Here is a 25,082-nt window from a genome sequence, read left to right as displayed (position 1 = left end):
GTGCAGCAGAGTACTGTAATGGAAGCATGCTGGGTCCATAACCCAGAGGTAGGCAGATTGAAACTATCCTCTGCTATATGCATTTTTTTTGTTAATTAAAGTAATCCAAAACTGGGATTGACATTTTTGCTCTTTTATTTTTACTTAAAGTACAATAACTTTTACCATTTTAATTTGTTTTAATAGTATATTGACAGTATTGTTTTCTTTCAAAAATTCACTTAATTTTCTTTTCTGTGTGCTAATTAGATAGCACCTTGTTTTCACATTAAATAGACTTCCACATGAGAAAGCAGCAAGGATGCAGTGGCGTTAATGTTTCCTGGTGGTAGTGGGGGACTGTGTTTGTGCTTTCCTCTGGTCAGCTCTGGTAAAAGTCAGATTTCTTTGTCTCAGATCTTCCTCTAGCCTTGTTCTTCTTTCGAGAGTTCCCTTGTGCTGCCTCAGTTGGATCTCCTTCACTTGACAGGGGCGTACCCGAGCAGCGACCCTCCCCAGCACTAGCCCAACTCCTACTTACCTGCCAGGTGAGATACTATGATCATGAAGGTGCTTCTCCCAGGGCAAGGCTCACCCATTGCACTCTGGGTGTGCTGCTCCTGCGATTTCCCCAAATGTGGGAAACTTGACTGCATAATTTGTGTTTCCCCTGGTCGGCTCTCGTATAATTCAGATCTCTTTGTCTCAGGTCTCTCTCCAGCCTAGTTTGCTGTCTGTTTCCACTTCTCTTTTCTTAAACCGCTCCCTTCTATGTCCTTGCGCACCTTAATTAAATCTAACTCTGATTACGTCAGAGAAGGCCAGGTACCCTACACCATAAGAGGGGGTTTGAAATTTTGACTTGTCTACTTAAAGATCACCAAAATCTGATCACAAGGTCAATTACATCACTGGGTGGGAACCTTTTGGTTAATAGCCCATGTAAGTGCAAGAGATCCTGAAGCACTCACTCATCATGGGAAAGTACCAATGTGTTTCTTACAAAAATTCTCCAGATTATTGACTTTTTAAAGTTTTTCTAGGAAACGTTCTAGATGAATGCTTATTAGCCTTTGTCAGTATGTACTTTTGCAAAGTGTCGCTGTGGCGCAATCAGTCAGTGTGTATGGCTATTAACCTAAAGGTTGGTGATTCAATCCCACCCAGGGACGTAATTGACCTTGTTATCAGATTTTGGTGATCTTTAAGTAGACAAGTCAAAATTTCAAACCCCCTCTTATGGTGTAGGGTACCCGGCCTTCTCTGATGTAATCAGAGTTAGATTTGATTAAGTGATTTTATAAAAAACAGCTAGGAAGCACAATTTAGCAGTGGGTTGCAGAGAAAAAAAATTATGCTGGCAGAAAAGTCCAATTGAGTGATTAAACAGCTCTTCATTTTCTGATTTTATGTTTATGCTAACAAATTTGCTCTCTGAAAAGTGTCCACAAAGCCAAGTCTCTGATTAACACCTTTGTAGGAATGATTATCCACCTATTACTGAATTAAACTTGCTTCATTGGAAAGGAAGCAAGATGCATCCTCATTTCAATGTCTACTGAAATAATACAGGTTGACACCAGGAAACATAAACGTCACTGCATCCTTGCTGCTTCCACATGGGGAAGTCTGTTTAATGTGAAAACAAGGTGATATCTAATCAGCACACAGGTAAGGAATTAAGAAAATCTTTCTTTATGGGTGAAGATGTTTCTCACAAAATTGTTGCACCAAGGCATCATTGAAATTAAAGCTGGAAAGATGATTTTAATATATCACTTGTATATTTTGTACTGCTCTTCTGGTGACAATGTAGTTTGTTTTTGTCAATTACCATTTTAATAATAGGGTAAAGAAAATTAAGTGGATTTTTGAAAGAAAACAATACTGTCAATATACTATTAAAACAAATTAAAATGGTAAAAGTTATTGTACTTTAAGTAAAAATAAAAGAGCAAAAATATCAATCCCAGTTTTGGATTACTTTAATTAACAAAAAACAATGCATATAGCAGAGGATAGTTTCAATCTGCCTACCTCTGGGTTATGGACCCAGCATGCTTCCATTACAGTACTCTGCTGCACATGTAAGTGCAAGAGATCCTGAAGCACTCACTCATCATGGGAAAGTACCAATGTGTTTCTTCATTGGTTGATGGAAGAAACATCTTACAAAAACTCTCCAGATTATTGACTTTTTAAAGTTTTTCTAGGAAACGTTCTAGATGAATGCTTATTAGCCTTTGTCAGTATGTACTTTCGCAAAGTGTCTCTGAGGCACAAACAGTTAGCGTGTTCAGTTGTTAACCAAAAGGTTGGTGGTTCAATCCCACCTAGGGACGTAATTGACCTTGTTATCAGATTTTGGTGATCTTTAAGTAGACAAGTCAAAATTTCGAAAACCCCTGTTATGGTGTAGGGTACCTGGCCTTCTCTGATGTAATCAGAGTTAGATTTGATTAAGTGATTTTATAAAAAAAACAGCCACGAAGCACAATTTAGCAGTGGGTTGCAGAGAAAAAGAAATATGCTGGCAGAAAAATCCAATTGAGTGATTAAACAGCTCTTCATTTTCTGGCTTTATTTTTATGCTAACAAATTTGTGCTCTGAAAAGTGTCCACAAAGCCAAGTATCTTATTAACACCTTTGTAGGGATGGTTTTTCACCTATTATTAAATTAAACTTGCTTCATTGGAAAGGCAGCAAGTGATGTCATCCAAGCAGTGGGTCAAGGTTGGCTTCAAACCTCGTCTGCTTATGAAAAGAGAAAAGGGGTATGCAGGGCATGGCGGCCTTTTGCGGTGCTTGGATGACCCCTAGTTCGCATTAAATAATGCAGTCGAGTTTCCCACATTTGGGGAAATCACAGGGGTCAGCATACCCAGAATGCAATGAATGAACCGCACCCTGGGAGAACAGTCTTCATGACCATGGTATCTCCTATGCAAAATAAGTATGATTTGGGATAGGGCTGGGGAGGGCCGCTGCTCAGGCACATCTCTGTCAAGTAAAGGAGATTCAACTGAGGCAGCACAAGGGAACTCTCATCTGGGGACAACAACTGCAGGGAGAACACATATTTTCAGATGAACATGGGAGGGCAGATGGCTGCCTAATACTGAAGCACCCCCAAACAACAAACCAAATGCAACAACTAGTGCAAGCATTCCTGGGGGAAGGCCTGCAGCAGATGGATTTGCATATGGCGATGTCATCCAAGCAGTGGGTCAAAGTTGGCTTCAACCCTCGTCTGCATATGAAAAGAGAAAAGGGGCGTGCAGGGCATGGCGGCCTTTTGCGGCACTTGGATGACCCCTAGTTCGCATTAAACACCTCCACCCTCTGTCGGTGTGGGGCTCATGTTGGCTATGCCCCAGCCCCTGAAGGATTCAAGCTGATTTCTTGCAGCAGCTGGGCACTGTAACAGCTCCAGAGCTGCTCTGTAAGGCAAGTAAAAGGGTGTGGGCCCTGCAGCACTACCTGTAGTTCGCATTGTGCAAGACCCCTAGTTCGCATTAAACACCCCCACCCTCCTTCGGTGTGGGGCTCATGTTGGCCATGCCCCAGCCCCTGAAGCATTCACGCTGATTTCTTGCAGCAGCTGGGCACTGTAACAGCTCAAGAGCTGCTCTGTAAGGCAAGTAAAAGGGTGTGGGCCCTGCAGCACTACCTGTAGTTTGCATTGTGCATTGGAAGGCACAAAGTAAGCAGACGGGAGGAGAAGTCAGGATAGTGCACAAGGGTATAGACGGGAGGGGATCAAGAAAAAAGAAGTGGAAACAGACAGCAAACTAGGCTTCCAATGCACAATGCAAACTACAGGTAGTGCTGCAGGGCCCACACCCTTTTACTTGCCTTACAGAGCAGCTCTGGAGCTGTTTAATCACTCAATTGGATTTTTCTGCCAGCATAATTTTTCTCTTACGTCCTAGAGGATGCTGGGGACTCCGTAAGGACCATGGGGGATAGACGGGCTCCGCAGGAGACATGGGCACTTTAAGAAAGACTTTAGATCTGGGTGTGCACTGGCTCCTCCCTCTATGCCCCTCCTCCAGACCTCAGTTTACTACTGTGCCCAGAGGAGACTGGGTGCTTTTCAGGGAGCTCTCCTGAGTTTCCTGACAGAAAGTATATTTGTTAGATTTTTTTATTTTCAGGGAGCCTGCTGGCAACAGACTCCCTGCATCGAGGGGCGGAGGGGAGAGATGCACACCTACTTCTGTGAGTTGATAGGCTCTGCTTCTTAGGCTACTGTACAGCATTAGCTCCAGAGGGATCGGTACGCAGGTCTCACCCTCGCCGTCCGTCCCAGAGCCGCGCCGCCGTCCCCCTCGCAGAGCCGGAAGATGGAAGCCGGGTGAGTATGAGAAGAAAAGAAGACTTCAGAGGCGGCGGAAGACTTCATGATCTTCACTGAGGTAACGCACAGCAGTAAAGCTGTGCTCCATTGCTCCCATACACCTCACACACGGCAGTCAGTGTAAGGGTGAAGGGCGCAGGGGGGACGCCCTGGGCAGCAATATAGACCTCTCTTTGGCAAAATAAATATATATGCAGCTAGGCACTGTATATATATATAAGAGCCCCCACCATTTTTTTATGGGGGGGGCTATTTGAGCGGGACAGAAGCCCGTCGCTGAGGGGGTGGGGCTTCTCCCTCAGCACTCCCCAGCGCCATTTTCTCCACAGCACCGCTGAGGGGAAGCTCCATGGACTCTCCCCTGCTTATACCACGGTAGAAAGAGGGTCTTAAAGAAGAGGGGGCACATAATTAGGCGCATATATATATGGAAATACAGCGCTACTGGGTAAACATAAAATGATTGTGTTTTTTTCCTGGGTCATATAGCGCTGGGGTGTGTGCTGGCATACTTTCTCTCTCTGTCTCTCCAAAGGGCCTTGTTGGGGAACTGTCCTCAGATAAGAGGATTCCCTGAGTGTATGGTGTGTCGGTACACGTGTGTCGACATGTCTGAGGTAGAAGGCTCTCCTAGAGAGGAGCAGGAGCAAATTAATGTGGTGTCTCCATCGACAACGCCGACACCTGACTGGATGGATATGTGGAATGTTTTAAGTGCTAATGTAAACTTATTACACAAGAGATTAGACAAAGCTGAAGCTAGGGAACAGTCAGGGAGTCAACCCATGCCTGTCCCTATGTCGCAGGGACCTTCGGGGTCTCAAAAGCGCCCACTATCCCAAATAGTTGACACAGATACCGACACAGATTCTGACTCCAGTGTCGACTACGATGATGCAAAGTTACAACCAAAATTGGCTAAATGTATTCGATATATGATTATTGCAATAAAAGATGTTTTGCACATCACAGAGTCCCCTGTCCCTGACACGAGGGTACACATGTATAAGGGAAAGAAACCTGAGATAACCTTTCCCCCCTCACATGAGTTGAACGAATTATGTGAAAAAGCTTGGGAATCTCCAGACAAAAAGCTGCAGATTCCCAAAAGGATTCTTATGGCGTATCCTTTCCCGCCAATGGACAGGATACGGTGGGAATCCTCCCCTAGGGTGGATAAAGCATTGACACGCTTATCCAAAAAGGTAGCGCTGCCATCCCAGGATACGGCTACCATCAGGGACCCTGCTGACCGCAAGCAGGAGGTTACCCTAAAGTCCATTTACACACATTCTGGTACCTTACTCAGACCGGCAATTGCGTCGGCCGAGGTTGTAGCGCGGTGGCAGCATGGACAGATACCTTATCAGCAGAGATTGAGACCCTAGATAAGGATGCTATGTTATTGACCATAGGGCATATAAAAGATGCTGTCCTATATATGAGAGATGCTCAAAGTGACATTAGTCTACTGGGTTCTAGAATAAACGCTATGTCGATTTCTGCTAGACGAGTCCTATGGACCCGGCAATGGACAGGTGATGCCGACTCAAAAAGGCATATGGAGGTTTTACCTTACAGGTGTGAGGAATTGTTTGGGGAAGGTCTCTCGGACCTTGTCTCCACAGCTACAGCTGGTAAATCAAATTTTTTGCCTTATATTCCCTCACAGCCTAAGAAAGCACCACATTATCAAATGCAGTCCTTTCGATCACAGAGAAACAAGAAAGTACGAGGTGCGTCCTTTCTTGCCAGAGGTAAGGGCAGAGGGAAGAAGCTGCACAACACAGCTAGTTCCCAGGAACAGAAGTCCTCCCCGGCCTCTACAAAATCCACCGCATGACGCTGGGGCTCCGCTAAAGGAGTCCGCCCAGTTGGGGGCACGTCTTCGTGTTTTCAGCCACATCTGGGTTCATTCGCAGGTGGATCCCTAGGCAATAGAAATTGTTTCTCAGGGTTACAAGCTGAAATTCGAAGAGGTGCCTCCTCGCCGGTTTTTCAAATCGGCCCTACCATCTTCTCCCCAGGAAAGGGAGATAGTGTTAAATGCAATTCACAAATTGTATCTTCAACAGGTGGTGGTCAAGGTTCCCCTGCTTCAACAAGGAAAGGGAAATTATTCGACCCTGTTTGTAGTCCCAAAACCGGACGGTTTGGTCAGACCCATATTAAATTTAAAATCCCTGAACCTATACTTGAAAAGGTTCAAGTTCAAGATGGAATCGCTAAGAGCGGTCATCGCCAGCCTAGAAGGGGGGGATTTTATGATATCTCTGGACATAAAGGATGCATACCTTCATGTACTCATTTATCCACCTCATCAGGCGTACCTAAGATTTGCGGTACAGTATTGTCATTACCAATTTCAGACGTTGCCGTTTGGTCTCTCCAGAATTTTCTCCGAGAATTTTCACCAAGGTAATGACGGAAATTATGGTGCTCCTGCGAAAGCAAGGTGTCACAATTATCCCGTACTTGAACGATCTCCTCATAAAAGCGAGATCAAGAGAGCAGTTGCTGAACAGCGTATAACTTTCATTGAAGGTGTTACAGCAAAACGGCTGGATTCTCAATATCCCGAAGTCGCAGTTGGTTCCTACGACTCGTCTGACTTTGCTTGGGCATTATTCTGGATACGGACCAGAAAAGGGTTTATCTTCCGATAGAAAAGGCCCAGGAACTCATGACTCTGGTCAGGAACCTATTGAAACCAAAACAGGTGTCAGTGCATCACTGCACTCGAGTCCTGGGAATGATGGTGGCATCATACGAGGCCATTCCCTTCGGCAGGTTCCATGCGAGGATCTTGCAATGGGACCTACTGGACAAGTGGTCCGGGTCACATCTACAGATTCATCAGTTGATCACCCTGTCCCCCAGGGCCAGGGTATCTCTCCTGTGGTGGCTGCAGAGTGCTCACCTTCTAGAGGGCCGCAGGTTCGGCATTCAGGACTGGATCCTGGTGACCACGAACGCGAGCCTCCGAGGTTGGGGAGCAGCCACACAGGGAAGAAATTTCCAAGGTCTTTGGTCAAGTCAGGAGACTTGTCTTCACATCAACATCCTGGAGCTAAGGGCCATATACAACGCCCTATGTCAAGCGGAGACCTTACTTCGCGACCAACCAGTTCTGATCCAGTCAGACAACGTCACCGCAGTAGTTCATGTAAACCGCCAAGGCGGCACAAGGAGCAGAGTGGCGATGGCGGAAGCCACCAGAATTCTTCGCTGGGCGGAGAATCATGTAAGCGCACTGTCAGCAGTGTTCATTCCGGGAGTGGACAACTGGGAAGCAGACTTCCTCAGCAGACACGACCTACATCCAGGAGAGTGGGGACTCCATCAGGAAGTCTTCGCACAGATTGCAAGTCGGTGGGGACTGTTCCAGATAGACATGATGGCGTCCCGCCTCAACAAAAAGCTACAGAGGTATTGCACCAGGTCAAGAGACCCTTAGGCAGTAGCTGTTTAAACAGCTCTTCATTTTCTGATTTTATGTTTATGCTAACAAATTTGCTCTCTGAAAAGTGTCCACAAAGCCAAGTCTCTGATTAACACCTTTGTAGGAATGGTTTTTCACCTATTACTGAATTAAACTTGCTTCATTGGAAAGGCAGCAAGATGCATCCTCATTTCAATGTCTACTGAAATAATACAGGTTGACACCAGGAAACATAAACGCCACTGCATCCTTGCTGCTTTCGCATGTGGAAGTCTGTTTAATGTGAAAACAAGGTGATATCTAATTAGCACACAGGTAAGGAATTAAGAAAATCTTTATTTAAGGGTGAAGGTGTTTCTCACAAAATCGTTGCCCCAATGCATCATTGAAATTCAAGCTGGAAAGATGATTTTAATATATCACTTGTACATTTTGTATTGCTCTTCTGGTGACAATGTAGTTTGTTTTTGTCAATTACCATTTTAATAATAGGGTAAAGAAAATTAAGTGGATTTTTGAAAGAAAACAATACTGTCAATATACTATTAAAACAAATTAAAATGGTAAAAGTTATTGTACTTTAAGTAAAAATAAAAGAGCAAAAATATCAATCCCAGTTTTGGATTACTTTAATTAACAAAAAAAAATGCATATAGCAGAGGATAGTTTCAATCTGCCTACCTCTGGGTTATGGGCCCAGCATGTTTCCATTGCAGTACTCTGCTGCACATGTAAGTGCAAGAGATCCTGAAGCACTCACTCATCATGGGAAAGTACCAATGTGTTTCTTCGTTGGTTGATGGAAGAAACATCTTACAAAAACTCTCCAGATTATTGACTTTTTAAAGTTTTTCTAGGAAACGTTCTAGATGAATGCTTATTAGCCTTTGTCAGTATGTATGTTTGTAAAGTGTCTCTGTGGCGCAATCGGTTAGTGTGTTTGGTTATTAATCAAAGGGTTGGTGGTTCAATCCCACCCAACGATGTAGTTGACCTTGTTATCAGATTTTGGTGATCTTTAAGTAGACAAGTCAAAATTTCAAACCCCCTTCTTATGGTGTAGGGTACCTGGCCTACTCTGATGTAATCAGAGTTAGATTTGAATCAGTGATTTTATAAAAAAACAGCTAGGAAGCACAATTTAGCAGTGGGTTGCAGAGAAAAAGAAATATGCTGGCAGAAAAATCCAATTGAGTGATTAAACAGCTCTTCATTTTCTGGCTTTATTTTTATGCTAACTAATTTGTTCTCTGAAAAGTGTCCACAAAGCCAAGTATCTGATTAACATATTTGTAGGGATGGTTTTTCACCTATTACTAAATTAAACTTGCTTCATTGGAAAGGCAGCAAGATGCATCCTCATTTCAATATCTACTGAAATAATACAGGTTGACACCAGGAAACATTAACGCCACTGCATCCTTGCTGCTTTCTCATGTGGAAGTCTGTTTAATGTGAAAACAAGGTGATATCTAATTAGCACACAGGTAAGGAATAAAGAAAATCTTTATTTAAGGGTGAAGATGTTTCTCACAAAATCGTTGCCCCAATGCATCATTGAAATTCAAGCTGGAAAGATGATTTTAATATATCACTTGTACATTTTGTATTGCTCTTCTGGTGACAATGTAGTTTGTTTTTGTCAATTACCATTTTAATAATCGGGTAAAGAAAATTAATTGGATTTTTGAAAGAAAACAACACTGTCAATATACTATTAAAACAAATTAAAATGGTAAAAGTTATTGTACTTTAAGTAAAAATAAAAGCTAAAATATCAATCCCAGTTTTGGATTACTTTAATGAACAAAAAAAAAATGCATATAGCAAAGGATAGTTTCAATCTGCCTACCTCTGGGTTATGGGCCCAGCATGCTTCCATTGCAGTACTCTGCTGCACATGTAAGTGCAAGAGATCCTGAAGCACTCACTCATCATGGGAAAGTACCAATGTGTTTCTTCATTGGTTGCTGGAAGAAACATCTTACAAAAACTCTCCAGATTATTGACTTTTTAAAGTTTTTCTAGGAAACGTTCTAGATGAATGCTTATTAGTCTTTGTCAGTATGTACTTTTTGCAAAGTGTCTCTGTGGCGCAATCGGTTAGTGTGTTCAGCTATTAATCAAAAGGTTGGTGGTTCAATCCCATCCAGGGACGTAATTGACCTTGTCATCAAATTTTGGTAATATTTAAGTAGACAAGTCATATAGCAGAGGATAGTTTCAATCTGCCTACCTCTGGGTTATGGACCCAGCATGCTTCCATTACAGTACTCTGCTGCACATGTAAGTGCAAGAGATCCTGAAGCACTCACTCATCATGCGAAAGTACCAATGTGTTTCTTCATTGGTTGCTGGAAGAAACATCTTACAAAAACTCTCCAGATTATTGACTTTTTAAAGTTTTTCTAGGAATCGTTCTAGATGAATGCTTATTAGCCTTTGTCAGTATGTACTTTTGCAAAGTTTCGCTGTGGCGCAATCAGTTAGTGTGTACGGCTATTAACCAAAAGGTTGGTGGTTCAATCCCACCCAGGGACGTAATTGAACTTGTAATCAGATTTTGTTGATCTTTAAGTAGACAAGTCAAAATTTCGAAAACCCCTGTTATGGTGTAGGGTACCTGGCCTTCTCTGATGTAATCAGAGTTAGATTTGATTCATACTGTTAACTGGGTAGTATATCACAAGTTATACGGTGTGATTGGTGTGGCTGGTATGAATCTTGACCTTGGATTAACAAAAATCCTTTCCTCGAACTGTCTGTCTCCTCTGGGCACAGTTTCTCTAACTGAGGTATGGAGGAGGGGCATAGAGGGAGGAGCCAGTGCACACCCAGATCTAAAGTCTTTCTTAAAGTGCCCATGTCTGCTGCGGAGCCCGTCTATCCCCCATGGTCCTTACGGAGTCCCCATCATCTTCTACGGACTACGAGAAAAAAAAATTACCGGTAGGTTTAAAATGTTATTTTTTTCTCTGCAACCCACTGCTAAATTGTGCTTCCTAGCTGTTTTTTATAAAATCACTTAATTAAATCTAACTCTGATTACGTCAGAGAAGGCCAGGTACCCTACACCATAAGAGGGGGTTTGAAATTTTGACTTGTCTACTTAAAGATCACCAAAATCTGATGACAAGGTCAATTACATCCCTGGGTGGGATTGAACCACCAACCTTTTGGTTAATAGCCCATGTAAGTGCAAGAAATCCTGAAGCACTCACTCATCATGGGAAAGTACCAATGTGTTTCTTACAAAAATTCTCCAGATTATTGACTTTTTAAAGTTTTTCTAGGAAACGTTCTAGATGAATGATTATTAGCCTTTGTCAGTATTGACTTTTGCAAGGTGTCTCTGTGGCGCAATCGGTTAGCATGTTTGGCTATTAACCAAAAGGTTGGTGGTTCAATCCCACCCAGGGATGTAATTGACCTTGTAATCAGATTTTGGTGATCTTTAAGTAGACAAGTCAAAATTTCAAAAACCCCCCTTATGGTGTAGGGTACCTGGCCTTCTCTGATGTAATCAGAGTTAGATTTGATTAAGTGATTTTATAAAAAAACAGCTAGGAAGCACAATTTAGCAGTGGGTTGCAGAGAAAAAAAATATGCTGGCAGAAAAGTCCAATTGAGTGATTAAACAGCTCTTCATTTTCTGATTTTATGTTTATGCTAACAAATTTGCTCTCTGAATAGTGTCCACAAAGCCAAGTCTCTGATTAACACCTTTGTAGGAATGGTTTTTCACCTATTACTGAAATAAACTTGCTTCATTGGAAAGGCATCAAAGATGCATCCTCATTTCAATGTCTACTGAAATAATACAGGTTGACACCAGGAAACGTCACTGCATCCTTGCTGCTTCCTCACGGGGAAGTCTGTTTAATGTGAAAACAAGGTGATATCTAATCAGCACACAGGTAAGGAATTAAGAAAATCTTTCTTTGTGGGTGAAGATGTTTCTCACAAATTGTTGTCCCAATGCATCATTGAAATTCAAGATGGAAGATGATTTTCATATATCACTTGTACATTTTGCATTGCTCTTCTGGTGACAATGTAGTTTGTTTTTGTCAATTACCATTTCAGTAATAGGGTAAAGAAAATTAAGTGGATTTTTTAAAGAAAACAATGCTGTCAATATACTATTAAAACAAATTAAAATGATAAAAGTTATTGTACTTTAAGTAAAAATAAAAGAGCCAAAATATCAATCCCAGTTTTTGATTACTTTAATTATAAAAAAAAAAATGCACATAGCAGAGGATAGTTTCGATCAATCGACCTCTGGGTTATGGGCCCAGCATGCTTCCATTGCACTACTCTGCTGCTCATGGAAGTGTAAGAGATCCTGAAGACTAAATTGATTAAAGGCCTAAAAGTACTGGACTATAAGGAAAGACTTACTAGGCTGAATATTTATACACTAGAAAAGAGGTGCCTAAGAGGAGATATTATTAATATCTTCAAATATGTAAAGATACATAACAAAGAGTTATCAGAGGAATTATTTATTAAAAGAACACGTGGTCACTCGCTGCGACTGGAGGAAAGTTCAGAACGCAATGGAGGAAAGGTTTCTTCACTGTTAGGGCAATCAGGATGTGGAATTCCCTGCCAGGGAAGGTGGTAATGGCGGACTCTGTAATTGGATTTAAAAAAGGAATGGATACATTTCTGAATGAAAAAGCTATCCAAGGTTATAATACTTAAAATATCAACATGGTTAATCCGGGGGTAACATGAGTTATAGTAGCTAACTAGTCATAAAACATTATTCAGCAAGTATGTAGAATCATCACAACTTAAAACAGGTTGAACACGATGGGCAATTTGCCTCTATTCAACCTCAAAAACTATGTTACTATATTACTATGTTATTGTAGTATACAGAACACCACAATGCAATGAGCAGTGATAGTGAGCACTGATGAGGATACTAGAACTGACACTGAGCAGCAAGATGCAGCACTGGACTATTAGTAATGTACTGTAGTATGCTGAGCACCACAATGCAGCACAAGACAATGAGCAGTGATACTGAGCACTGATGAGGATACTACTGAGAACTGACACTGAGCAGGAGAGACACACTACTAGTATTACTGAGCAGCAATAAGTAACCACTGATACTGAGCACTGATATTGAGATTTCCACTGAGAGAACATAGCCACGTCCTCTCCGCTCTCTCTTCAATGCACGAGTAAAAATGGCAGCAACGCGCAGCTCTTTATATGGAATCCGAATCTCGCGAGAATCCGACAGCGGGATGATGACATTTTCCCTTGTTCAGGTTTTCCGAGTCAGGCGGGAACAACCGAGCCTGCCTCGGACCAGTGTAAACCACGTGGAGTTCGTGGGGAATTCGGTTCTCGGAGAACCGAACCCGCTCCTCTCTACCTTATACCCATCAATTTTTTTATTTTCAATCTAAGCCCCTGCAGTTTTCTGTAAGCATCTGCTTCGCTATGATGATCAACAAGTCACAAGGGCAAACACTCAGGGTTTGAGGCGTAGATCTTAGGACCAGCTGCTACAAGCATGGCAGAGGTGTCACTATCACTGGTGACACACAGAGAGGTGGCGAGGGAGATTGTAATGCAGTGCGCGCAGATAAGCAGCGCAATGGTAAAAAGGAGGCATGGTTTCATAGGTAGGGGCGTGGCCTGGTGGCCTGAATCTACATTTTGTTGCTCCGGGTGTCCCGGGGGTTGGGGGCTGCACCCGGGGACTAGTGTGTGAGCGGTGCTGGCTCCTGCACAGTGACAGGGCATGGCCACCCAGCATGACGCCTCCCTTCTTGACCATGCTGTAATTGCAGTCGCACTGCAGTTCAGCGTGATCATAAAAAATGGTGTAGGCTCCTGCTGGTGCAGACTGTATGTGCGCGCAGGAAGCCGCCACCATTTTTGTGATCACAGCGGCTGAATGTGATGTCATACAGCCGCTGTGACCACGCCCCCTGTGTCTCCTCCGTTGCAGACCCCATTTTGAAGCCTTGCCCCCGCACCGCTCCATCCCTGACTTGGAAATGGAGTGTTGCTGACCCACCTCTCCCCCCCTTCCCCACCCCGATTGACAGGCAGAGGCGATCACATTCTCTGCGGGGTGCCGCAGAAAATGCAGGCACATGCGTATGCTCTTAGCAATTTTTGCAGTTGGATCGCTTATTGTGATTGCAATCCAACCTGAATCAGGCCCTATTACCTATCACAATGCGCTGCGGGCAGTACAAAATTGGGTTAATATAGGAGAAAAACCCCCAGACCTGTGCTCCTTAACTGTACCTGGTGGCTAGTGGAGCGGCTGCCCAGTAATCAGTGTCCACCGCAGTGCGCACACGGCCCACCCCCTACGGCCTCGCTCCCCTTCATCAGCGGCCTCGTGATCCGGAAGGGTGGTGTGTGTGTGACTGACCTTAGGATGAAACCGGAGCCTCCGCTGCAGTGACCCAGCAACCAGGGCACGGGAGTATATAGCGCCGCTGGGAGTGATGAAGCTGCAGTAAAGATGTCTATTAGACCTAGCCTGCTGCAGCCCTTGTAGATTCTCATAAAACAAGTTCTTCTTTTCTTGTCAAAATTAATAGCTAAGAATAGGCTGCCTGAGGCAGGCCCCTGTTAATTGGCCTGCTACTGAAGGCACCAACTACAAACTGAGCTCCCTGTTCATGGAAGCGGGGTTATAGAGGAGAATGCACTGAGCTTCTTGGGAACAGTCAAAAGCTTTGAGCCGGTTGGTGCCTCAGATCAAGATCCTACTCTACACCCCAATGTGAATCCTTGTGGAGTCCAGTGTACCCCACAGAAGAAATTAATGTGTCACACCCATTGGCAGCAACCTTAGAATAGCTGCTGACGGGCACAATTGAGAAAGGAAGGGGGGGGGACATTTGAATCCAGCACATAGATGCAATTCAAATATGTAATTTGTACCTTCCTATTTTAAAATATAATGGATGAACCTCACCCTGTGAGAACAATCTTCATGATCAAGAGATCTAATATGTAAAATAAGTATGAGTTGGGATAGGGCTGGGGAGGGTGGCAGCTCGGGCAGCCCCTCCCCCGTCAAGTTAAGGAGATTCAACTGAGGAAGCACAAGGGAACTCTCGTCTGGGGACAACAACTGCAGGGAGACCACATCTTTTCAGATGAACATGGGATGGCGGAAGGCTGCCTAATACTGAAGCACCATCAAATATCAAACCATATCCAACAACTAGTAACAGCATTCCTGGGGGAAGGTCTGCAGCAGACGGATTTGCATACGGTGATGTCATCCAAGCAGTGGGCCAAAGTTGGCTGGAACCCTCATCTGCATATAAAAAGAGAAAAGGGGCATGCAGGGCATGGCGGCCTTTTGCAGTGCTTGGATGACCCCTAGTTCGCATTAAACACCCCCACCCTCCTTTGGTGTGGGGCTCATGTTGGCCATGCCCCATCCCCTGAAGCATTCATGCTGATTTCTTGCAGCAGCTGGGCACTGTAACAGCTCCAGAGCTGCTCTGTAAGGCAAGTAAAAGGGTGTGGGCCCTGCAGCACCACCTGTAGTTCGCATTGTGCGTTGGAAGGCACAAAGTAAGCAGACGGGAGGAGAAGTCAGGATAGTACACAAGGGCATCCTTTTCTCTTAGTCCGTAGAGGATGCTGGGGTCACATTAAGAACCATGGGGTATAGACGGGATCCGCAAGAGACATGGGCACTTTAAGACTTTCAAAGGGTGTGAACTGGCTCCTCCCTCTATGCCCCTCCTCCAGACTCCAGTTATAGGAACTGTGCCCAGGGAGACGGACATTTCGAGGAAAGGATTTATTGTTAAACTAAGGTGAGCATCTTACCAGCTCACACCTTAAGCATGCCGCAGAACGTGGCATTCAACAGAACACAAGCCAACGGCATGAACAATTGCAGCAAAAAGCTGACCAGAACCGTAACACAACATGTGTATAACCACAAGTAATAACTGCAGACACAGTATGGACTGGGACGGGTGCCCAGCATCCTCTACGTACTAAGAGAAAAGGATTTACCGGTAGGTATTAAAATCCTATTTTCTCATACGACCTAGAGGATGCTGGGGTCACATTAAGAACCATGGGGTTATACCAAAGCTCTTGAACGGGTGGGAGAGTGCGTACGACTCTGCAGCACCGAATGACCCAACTTGAGGTTATCATCAGCCAAGGTATCAAACTTGTAAAACTTAGCAAAAGTGTTTACTAAATAGCTGCTCGGCAAAGTTGCAATGCCGAGACTCCCCGACCAGCTGCCCAGGATGAACCCACCTTTCTAGTAGAATGGGTCTTCACCTAATTCAGTAACGGCAATCCTGCCGTGGAATGAGCATGCTGAATTTTACCACAGATCCAGCGCATAATGGTCTGCATGGAAGCAGGACACCCAATCATGTTGGGAGCATACAGGACAAACAGAGCCTCTGTTTTCCTAATCTGAACCGTTCTGGTGACATAAATTTTCAAAGTTCTGACCACAGCCAGAGACTTTGACTCAACGAAGGTGTCAGTGGCCAAAGGCACCATGTGGAAAGATGAACCACCTTCGGCAGAAATTGTTGACGTGTCCTCAATTCTGCTCTATCTTCATGAAAGATCAAATAAAGGCCCTTGTGATACTGCATGGTTTGTACTGTTTTCCATGTGCTCCCAGATCTTTCAAGCAAGTAGCATGGTCAAGAAAGTTCTGTTTGAAAAGAAACAAACATTTACTGTCATTGTTATGCAAATAAACTTACATTAAAGCTAACAAGAAAGCACACTCGTTCTGTCTTTAAACTGATAAAAGAAACCCCAATAATATGGGGCATGCAAAAATTGAGATAAAACTCAGTTTTGCTCCTCTCCACTGAAATCTTTAATAAAAGGCGAAATATTTGTTAGTTCTGAAGAGAAACCAGAGCATGACCAAGATTCCACCTGTCGCCTGAGTGCCATGCCAGCAGTTCTCATTCAGCTCAAAGTGAGCACCCAATTTGAATGAAAGAAAGCAGATTTCTCACCAGGCTTCCCCTTGCTATAAACATGGTTTGTACTCTTTTCCATGTGCTCCCAGATCTTTCAAACAATTAGTGTGGTCAAGAAAGTTCTGTTTGAAAAGAAACAAACATTTACTGTCATTTCTATGCAAATGAGCTTACATTAAAGCACACTCGTTCTATCTTTAAACCAATAAAATAAAACCCCAATAAGATGGGGCATGCAAAAATTGAGATAAAACTCAGTTTTGCTCCTCTCCACGGAAATCTTTAGTAAAAGGCGAAAGATTTGTTCGTTCTGAAGAGAAACCACAGCATGACCAAGATTCTACCTGTCGCCTGAGTGCCATGCCAGCAGTCCTCATTCAGCTCAAAGTGAGCACCCAATTTGAAAGAAAGAAAGCAGATTTCTCACCAGGCTTCCCCTTGCTATAAACATGGTTTGTACTCTTTTCCATGTGCTCCCAGATCTTTCAAGCAATTAGTATAGTCAAGAAAGTTCTGTTTGAAAAGAAACAAACATTTACTGTCATTTCTACGCAAATGAGCTTACATTAAAGCACACTCGTTCTATCTTTAAACTGATAAAAGAAACCCCAATAAGACGGGGCATGCAAAAATTGAGATAAAACTCAGTTTTGCTCCTCTCCACGGAAATCTTTAGTAAAAGGCAAAAGATTTGTTCGTTCTGAAGAACTAGCACAAGGGAACTCTCAAAAGAAGAACAAGGCTCTGAAACAAAGAAATCTGACTTTTACCAGAGCTGACCAGAGGAAAACACAAACACAGTCCCCCACTACCACAAATAAAGCAGTCGAGTTTCCCACATTTGGGGAAATCACAGGGGTCAGCATACCCAGAATGCAATGAATGAACCTCACCCTGGGAGAATAATCTTCATGACCATGGTATCTCCTATGCAAAATAAGTATGATTTGGGATAGAGCTGGGGAGGGCCGCTGCTCAGGCACATCTCTGTCAAGTTAAGGAGATTCAACTGAGGCAGCACAAGGGAACTCTCATCTGGGGACAACAACTGCAGGGAGAACACATATTTTCAGATGAACATGGGAGGGCAGAAGGCTGCCTAATACTGAAGCACCCCCAAACAACAAACCAAATGCAACAACTAGTGCAAGCATTCCTGGGGGAAGGCCTGCCGCAGATGGATTTGCATATGGTGATGTCATCCAAGCAGTGGGTCAAAGTTGGCTTCAACCCTCGTCTGCATATGAAAACAGAAAAGGGGCGTGCAGGGCATGGTGGCCTTTTGCGGCGCTTGTCTGACCCCTAGTTTGCATTAAACACCTCCACCCTCCTTCGGTGTGGGGCTCATGTTGGCTATGCCCCAGCCCCTGAAGCATTCAAGCTGATTTTTCTCCCAAACGAAAGACACTAGAATGAAAATTTTAAAGCCTCCTGTTAGTGCTTCATCTACACGTTATAGCCCTGAATTTTCCAATGCCTATCTCTTTGCAAAAGAGAGATATCGGCAAGGAAATGCTGTATTGTACCTTTGCATTTTTCTCCCAAACGAAAGACACTAGAATGAAAATTTTAAAGCCTCCTGTTAGTGCTTCATCTACACGTTATAGCCCTGAATTTTCCAATGCCTAGCTCTTTGCAAAAGAGAGATATTGGCAAGGAAAAGCTGTATTGTACCTTTGCATTTTTCTCCCAAACGAAAGACACTAGAATGAAAATTTTAAAGTCTACTGTTAAAGCTTCATCTACACGTTATAGCCCTGAATTTTCCAATGCCTAGCTCTTTGCAAAAGAGAGATATCGGCAAGGAAAAGCTGTATTGTACCTTTGCATTTTTCTCCCAAACGAAAGACACTAGAATGAAAATTTTAAAGCCTCCTGTTAGTGCTTCATATACACGTTATAGCCCTGAATTTTCCAATGCCTATCTCTTTGCAAAAGAGAGATATCGACAAGGAAAAGCTGTATTGTACCTTTGCATTTTTCTCCCAAACGAAGGACATTAGAATGAAAATTTTAAAGCCTCCTATTAGTGCTTCGTCTACACGTTATAGCCCTGAATTTTCCAATGCCTAGCTCTTTGCAAAAGAGAGATATCGGCAAGGAAAAGCTGTATTGTACCTTTGCATTTTTCTCCCAAACGAAAGACACTAGAATGAAAATTTTAAAGCCTCCTATTAGTGCTTCATCTACACGTTATAGCCCTGAATTTTCCAATGCCTATCTCTTTGCAAAAGAGAGATATCGGCAAGGAAAAGCTGTATTGTACCTTTGCATTTTTCTCCCAAACGAAGGACACTAGAATGAAAATTTTAAAGCCTCCTATTAGTGCTTCATCTACACGTTATAGCCCTGAATTTTCCAATGCCTATCTCTTTGCAAAAGAGAGATATCGGCAAGGAAAAGCTGTATTGTACCTTTGCATTTTTCTCCCAAACGAAGGACACTAGAATGAAAATTTTAAAGCCTCCTGTTAGTGCTTCATCTATACGTTATAGCCCTGAATTTTCAAATGCCTATCTCTTTGCAAAAGAGAGATATCGGCAAGGAAAAGCTGTATTGTACCTTTGCATTTTTCTCCCAAACGAAAGACACTAGAATGAAAATTTTAAAGCCTCCTGTTAGTGCTTCATCTACACGTTATAGCCCTGAATTTTCCAATGCCTATCTCTTTGCAAAAGAGAGATATCGGCAAGGAAAAGCTGTATTGTACCTTTGCATTTTTCTCCCAAACGAAGGACACTAGAATGAAAATGTAAAAGCCTCCAGTTAGTGCTTCATCTACACGGTATAGCCCTGAATTTTCCAATGCCTAGCTCTTTGCAAAAGAGAGATATTGGCAAGGAAAAGCTGTATTGTACCTTTGCATTTTTCTCCCAAACGAAGGACACTAGAATGAAAATTTTAAAGCCTCCTGTTAGTGCTTCATCTACACGTTATAGCCCTGAATTTTCCAATGCCTATCTCTTTGCAAAAGAGAGATATCGGCAAGGAAAAACTGTATTGTACCTTTGCATTTTTCTCCCAAACGAAAGACACTAGAATGAAAATTTTAAAGCCTCCTGTTAGTGCTTCATCTACACGTTATAGCCCTGAATTTTCCAATGCCTAGCTCTTTGCAAAAGAGAGATATCGGCAAGGAAAAGCTGTATTGTACCTTTGCATTTTTCTCCCAAACGAAGGACACTAGAATGAAAATGTAAAAGCCTCCTGTTAGTGCTTCATCTACACGGTATAGCCCTGAATTTTCCAATGCCTAGCTCTTTGCAAAAGAGAGATATTGGCAAGGAAAAGCTGTATTGTACCTTTGCATTTTTCTCCCAAACGAAGGACACTAGAATGAAAATTTTAAAGCCTCCTGTTAGTGCTTCATCTACACGTTATAGCCCTGAATTTTCCAATGCCTATCTCTTTGCAAAAGAGAGATATCGGCAAGGAAAAACTGTATTGTACCTTTGCATTTTTCTCCCAAACGAAAGACACTAGAATGAAAATTTTAAAGCCTCCTGTTAGTGCTTCATCTACACGTTATAGCCCTGAATTTTCCAATGCCTAGCTCTTTGCAAAAGAGAGATATTGGCAAGGAAAAGCTGTATTGTACCTTTGCATTTTTCTCCCAAACGAAAGACACTAGAATGAAAATTTTAAAGCCTCCTGTTAGTGCTTCATCTACACGTTATAGCCCTGAATTTTCCAATGCCTAGCTCTTTGCAAAAGAGAGATATCGGCAAGGAAAAGCTGTATTGTACCTTTGCATTTTTCTCCCAAACGAAAGACACTAGAATGAAAATTTTAAAGCCTCCTGTTAGTGCTTCATCTACACGTTATAGCCCTGAATTTGTCCAATGCCTATCTCTTTGCAAAAGAGAGATATCGGCAAGGAAAAGCTGTATTGTACCTTTGCATTTTTCTCCCAAACGAAGGACACTAGAATGAAAATTTTAAAGCCTCCTGTTAGTGCTTCATCTACACGTTATAGCCCTGAATTTTCCAATGCCTATCTCTTTGCAAAAGAGAGATATCGGCAAGGAAAAGCTGTATTGTACCTTTGCATTTTTCTCCCAAACGAAAGACACTAGAATGAAAATTTTAAAGCCTCCTGTTAGTGCTTCATCTACATGTTATAGCCCTGAATTTTCCAATGCCTATCTCTTTGCAAAAGAGAGATATCGGCAAGGAAAAGCTGTATTGTACCTTTGCATTTTTCTCCCAAACGAAGGACATTAGAATGAAAATTTTAAAGCCTCCTATTAGTGCTTCATCTACACGTTATAGCCCTGAATTTTCCAATGCCTATCTCTTTGCAAAAGAGAGATATCGGCAAGGAAAAGCTGCATTGTACTTTTGCATTTTTCTCCCAAACGAAAGACACTAGAATGAAATTTTTAAAGCCTACTGTTAGTGCTTCATCTACACGTTATAGCCCTGCATTTTCCAATGCCTATCTCTTTGCAAAAGAGAGATATCGGCAAGGAAAAGCTGCATTGTACTTTTGCATTTTTCTCCCAAACGAAAGACACTAGAATGAAAATTTTAAAGCCTCCTGTTAGTGCTTCATCTACACGTTATAGCCCTGAATTTTCCAATGCCTAGCTCTTTGCAAAAGAGAGATATTGGCAAGGAAAAGCTGTATTGTACCTTTGCATTTTTCTCCCAAACGAAAGACACTAGAATGAAAATTTTAAAGCCTCCTGTTAGTGCTTCATCTACACGTTATAGCCCTGAATTTTCCAATGCCTATCTCTTTTCAAAAGAGAGATATCGGCAAGGAAAAACTGTATTGTACCTTTGCATTTTTCTCCCAAACGAAGGACACTAGAATGAAAATTTAAAAGCCTCCTGTTAGTGCTTCATCTACACGTTATAGCCCTGCATTTTCCAATGCCTATCTCTTTGCAAAAGAGAGATATCGGCAAGGAAAAGCAGCATTGTACCTTTGCATTTTTCTCCCAAACGAAAGACACTAGAATGAAAATTGTAAAGCCTCCTGTTAGTGCTTCATCTACACGTTATAGCCCTGCATTTTCCAATGCCTAGCTCTTTGCAAAAGAGAGATATTGGCAAGGAAAAGCTGTATTGTACCTTTGCATTTTTCTCCCAAACGAAAGACACTAGAATGAAAATTTAAAAAGCCTCCTGTTAGTGCTTCATCTACATGTTATAGCCCTGCATTTTCCAATGCCTATCTCTTTGCAAAAGAGAGATATCGGCAAGGAAAAGCAGCATTGTACTTTTGCATTTTTCTCCCAAACGAAAGACACTAGAATGAAAATTTTAAAGCCTCCTATTAGTGCTTCATCTACACGTTATAGCCCTGAATTTTCCAATGCCTAGCTCTTTGCAAAAGAGAGATATCGGCAAGGAAAAGCTGTATTGTACCTTTGCATTTTTCTCCCAAACGAAAGACACTAGAATGAAAATTTTAAAGCCTCCTGTTAGTGCTTCATCTACACGTTATAGCCCTGAATTTTCCAATGCCTATCTCTTTGCAAAAGAGAGATATCGGCAAGGAAAAGCTGTATTGTACCTTTGCATGTTTCTCCCAAACGAAGGACACTAGAATGAAAATTTTAAAGCCTCCTATTAGTGCTTCATCTACACGTTATAGCCCTGAATTTTCCAATGCCTATCTCTTTGCAAAAGAGAGATATCGGCAAGGAAAAGCTGTATTGTACCTTTGCATTTTTCTCCCAAACGAAGGACACTAGAATGAAAATTTTAAAGCCTCCTTTTAGTGCTTCATCTACACGTTATAGCCCTGAATTTTCCAATGCCTATCTCTTTGCAAAAGAGAGATATCGGCAAGGAAATGCTGTATTGTACCTTTGCATTTTTCTCCCAAACGAAAGACACTAGAATGAAAATTTTAAAGCCTCCTGTTAGTGCTTCATCTACACGTTATAGCCCTGAATTTTCCAATGCCTAGCTCTTTGCAAAAGAGAGATATTGGCAAGGAAAAGCTGTATTGTACCTTTGCATTTTTCTCCCAAACGAAGGACACTAGAATGAAAATTTTAAAGCCTCCTGTTAGTGCTTCATCTACACGTTATAGCCCTGAATTTTCCAATGCCTATCTCTTTGCAAAAGAGAGATATCGGCAAGGAAAAGCAGTATTGTACTTTTGCATTTTTCTCCCAAACGAAAGACACTAGAATGAAAATTTTAAAGCCTCCTGTTAGTGCTTTATCTACACGTTATAGCCCTGAATTTTCCAATGCCTAGCTCTTTGCAAAAGAGAGATATTGGCAAGGAAAAGCTGTATTGTACCTTTGCATTTTTCTCCCAAACGAAAGACACTAGAATGAAAATTTTAAAGTCTACTGTTAGTGCTTCATCTACACGTTATAGCCCTGAATTTTCCAATGCCTAGCTCTTTGCAAAAGAGAGATATCGGCAAGGAAAAGCTGTATTGTACCTTTGCATTTTTCTCCCAAACGAAAGACACTAGAATGAAAATTTTAAAGCCTCCTGTTAGTGCTTCATCTACACGTTATAGCCCTGAATTTTCCAATGCCTATTTCTTTGCAAAAGAGAGATATCGGCAAGGAAAAGCTGTATTGTACCTTTGCATTTTTCTCCCAAACGAAGGACACTAGAATGAAAATTTTAAAGCCTCCTATTAGTGCTTCATCTACACGTTATAGCCCTGAATTTTCCAATGCCTATCTCTTTGCAAAAGAGAGATATCGGCAAGGAAAAGCTGTATTGTACCTTTGCATTTTTCTCCCAAACGAAGGACACTAGAATGAAAATTTTAAAGCCTCCTTTTAGTGCTTCATCTACACGTTATAGCCCTGAATTTTCCAATGCCTATCTCTTAGCAAAAGAGAGATATCGGCAAGGAAAAGCTGTATTGTACCTTTGCATTTTTCTCCCAAACGAAAGACACTAGAATGAAAATTTTAAAGCCTCCTGTTAGTGCTTCATATACACGTTATAGCCCTGAATTTTCCAATGCCTATCTCTTTGCAAAAGAGAGATATCGGCAAGGAAAAGCTGCATTGTACTTTTACATTTTTCTCCCAAACGAAAGACACTAGAATGAAAATTTTAAAGCCTCCTGTTAGTGCTTCATCTACACGTTATAGCCCTGAATTTTCCAATGCCTATCTCTTTGCAAAAGAGAGATATCGGCAAGGAAAAGCTGCATTGTACTTTTACATTTTTCTCCCAAACGAAAGACACTAGAATGAAAATTTTAAAGCCTCCTTTTAGTGCTTCATCTACACGTAATAGCCCTGAATTTTCCAATGCCCATCTCTTTGCAAAAGAGAGATATCGGCAAGGAAATGCTGTATTGTACCTTTGCATTTTTCTCCCAAACGAAAGACACTAGAATGAAAATTTTAAAGCCTCCTGTTAGTGCTTCATCTACACGTTATAGCCCTGAATTTTCCAATGCCTAGCTCTTTGCAAAAGAGAGATATTGGCAAGGAAAAGCTGTATTGTACCTTTGCATTTTTCTCCCAAACGAAGGACACTAGAATGAAAATTTTAAAGCCTCCTGTTAGTGCTTCATCTACACGTTATAGCCCTGAATTTTCCAATGCCTATCTCTTTGCAAAAGAGAGATATCGGCAAGGAAAAGCTGTATTGTACCTTTGCATTTTTCTCCCAAACGAAGGACACTAGAATGAAAATTTTAAAGCCTCCTTTTAGTGCTTCATCTACACGTTATAGCCCTGAATTTTCCAATGCCTATCTCTTAGCAAAAGAGAGATATCGGCAAGGAAAAGCTGTATTGTACCTTTGCATTTTTCTCCCAAACGAAAGACACTAGAATGAAAATTTTAAAGTCTACTGTTAGTGCTTCATCTACACGTTATAGCCCTGAATTTTCAAATGCCTAGCTCTTTGCAAAAGAGAGATATCGGCAAGGAAAAGCTGTATTGTACCTTTGCATTTTTCTCCCAAACGAAAGACACTAGAATGAAAATTTTAAAGCCTCCTGTTAGTGCTTCATCTACACGTTATAGCCCTGAATTTTCCAATGCCTATCTCTTTGCAAAAGAGAGATATCGGCAAGGAAAAGCTGTATTGTACCTTTGCATTTTTCTCCCAAACGAAAGACACTAGAATGAAAATTTTAAAGCCTCCTGTTAGTGCTTCATATACACGTTATAGCCCTGAATTTTCCAATGCCTATCTCTTTGCAAAAGAGAGATATCGGCAAGGAAAAGCTGCATTGTACTTTTACATTTTTCTCCCAAACGAAAGACACTAGAATTAAAATTTTAAAGCCTCCTGTTAGTGCTTCATCTACACGTTATAGCCCTGAATTTTCCAATGCATATCTCTTTGCAAAAGAGAGATATCGGCAAG

General features: G+C 42.1%; 5 non-coding genes and 1 pseudogene across 5 annotated transcripts; 1 reads left to right on the top strand and 5 right to left on the bottom strand.

Annotated features, from left to right (window-relative positions):
• Positions 1-512: 512 nt before the first annotated feature.
• LOC134991074 (U1 spliceosomal RNA) lies at positions 513-675 on the top strand. Its single transcript, XR_010195524.1, has one exon. It is a non-coding gene; the product is annotated as a U1 spliceosomal RNA (small nuclear RNA).
• Positions 676-2,758: 2,083 nt separating this feature from the next.
• Positions 2,759-2,937, bottom strand: LOC134991031 (U1 spliceosomal RNA; annotated as a pseudogene).
• Positions 2,938-16,586: 13,649 nt separating this feature from the next.
• Positions 16,587-16,702, bottom strand: LOC134991038 (U5 spliceosomal RNA). The gene has a single exon (XR_010195488.1). It is a non-coding gene; the product is annotated as a U5 spliceosomal RNA (small nuclear RNA).
• A 275-nt stretch (positions 16,703-16,977) lies between these two features.
• LOC134991035 (U5 spliceosomal RNA) lies at positions 16,978-17,093 on the bottom strand. The gene has a single exon (XR_010195485.1). It is a non-coding gene; the product is annotated as a U5 spliceosomal RNA (small nuclear RNA).
• A 274-nt stretch (positions 17,094-17,367) lies between these two features.
• LOC134991039 (U5 spliceosomal RNA) lies at positions 17,368-17,484 on the bottom strand. Its single transcript, XR_010195489.1, has one exon. It is a non-coding gene; the product is annotated as a U5 spliceosomal RNA (small nuclear RNA).
• Positions 17,485-17,543: 59 nt separating this feature from the next.
• LOC134991055 (U1 spliceosomal RNA) lies at positions 17,544-17,707 on the bottom strand. The gene has a single exon (XR_010195505.1). It is a non-coding gene; the product is annotated as a U1 spliceosomal RNA (small nuclear RNA).
• Positions 17,708-25,082: the final 7,375 nt, after the last annotated feature.

The sequence above is a fragment of the Pseudophryne corroboree genome, unplaced genomic scaffold (assembly GCF_028390025.1).
Source record: "Pseudophryne corroboree isolate aPseCor3 unplaced genomic scaffold, aPseCor3.hap2 scaffold_1198, whole genome shotgun sequence".
Taxonomy (NCBI): domain Eukaryota; kingdom Metazoa; phylum Chordata; class Amphibia; order Anura; family Myobatrachidae; genus Pseudophryne; species Pseudophryne corroboree.
Note: the sequence above shows the minus strand (reverse complement) of the source record. Positions and strands in the feature narration are given on the sequence as shown.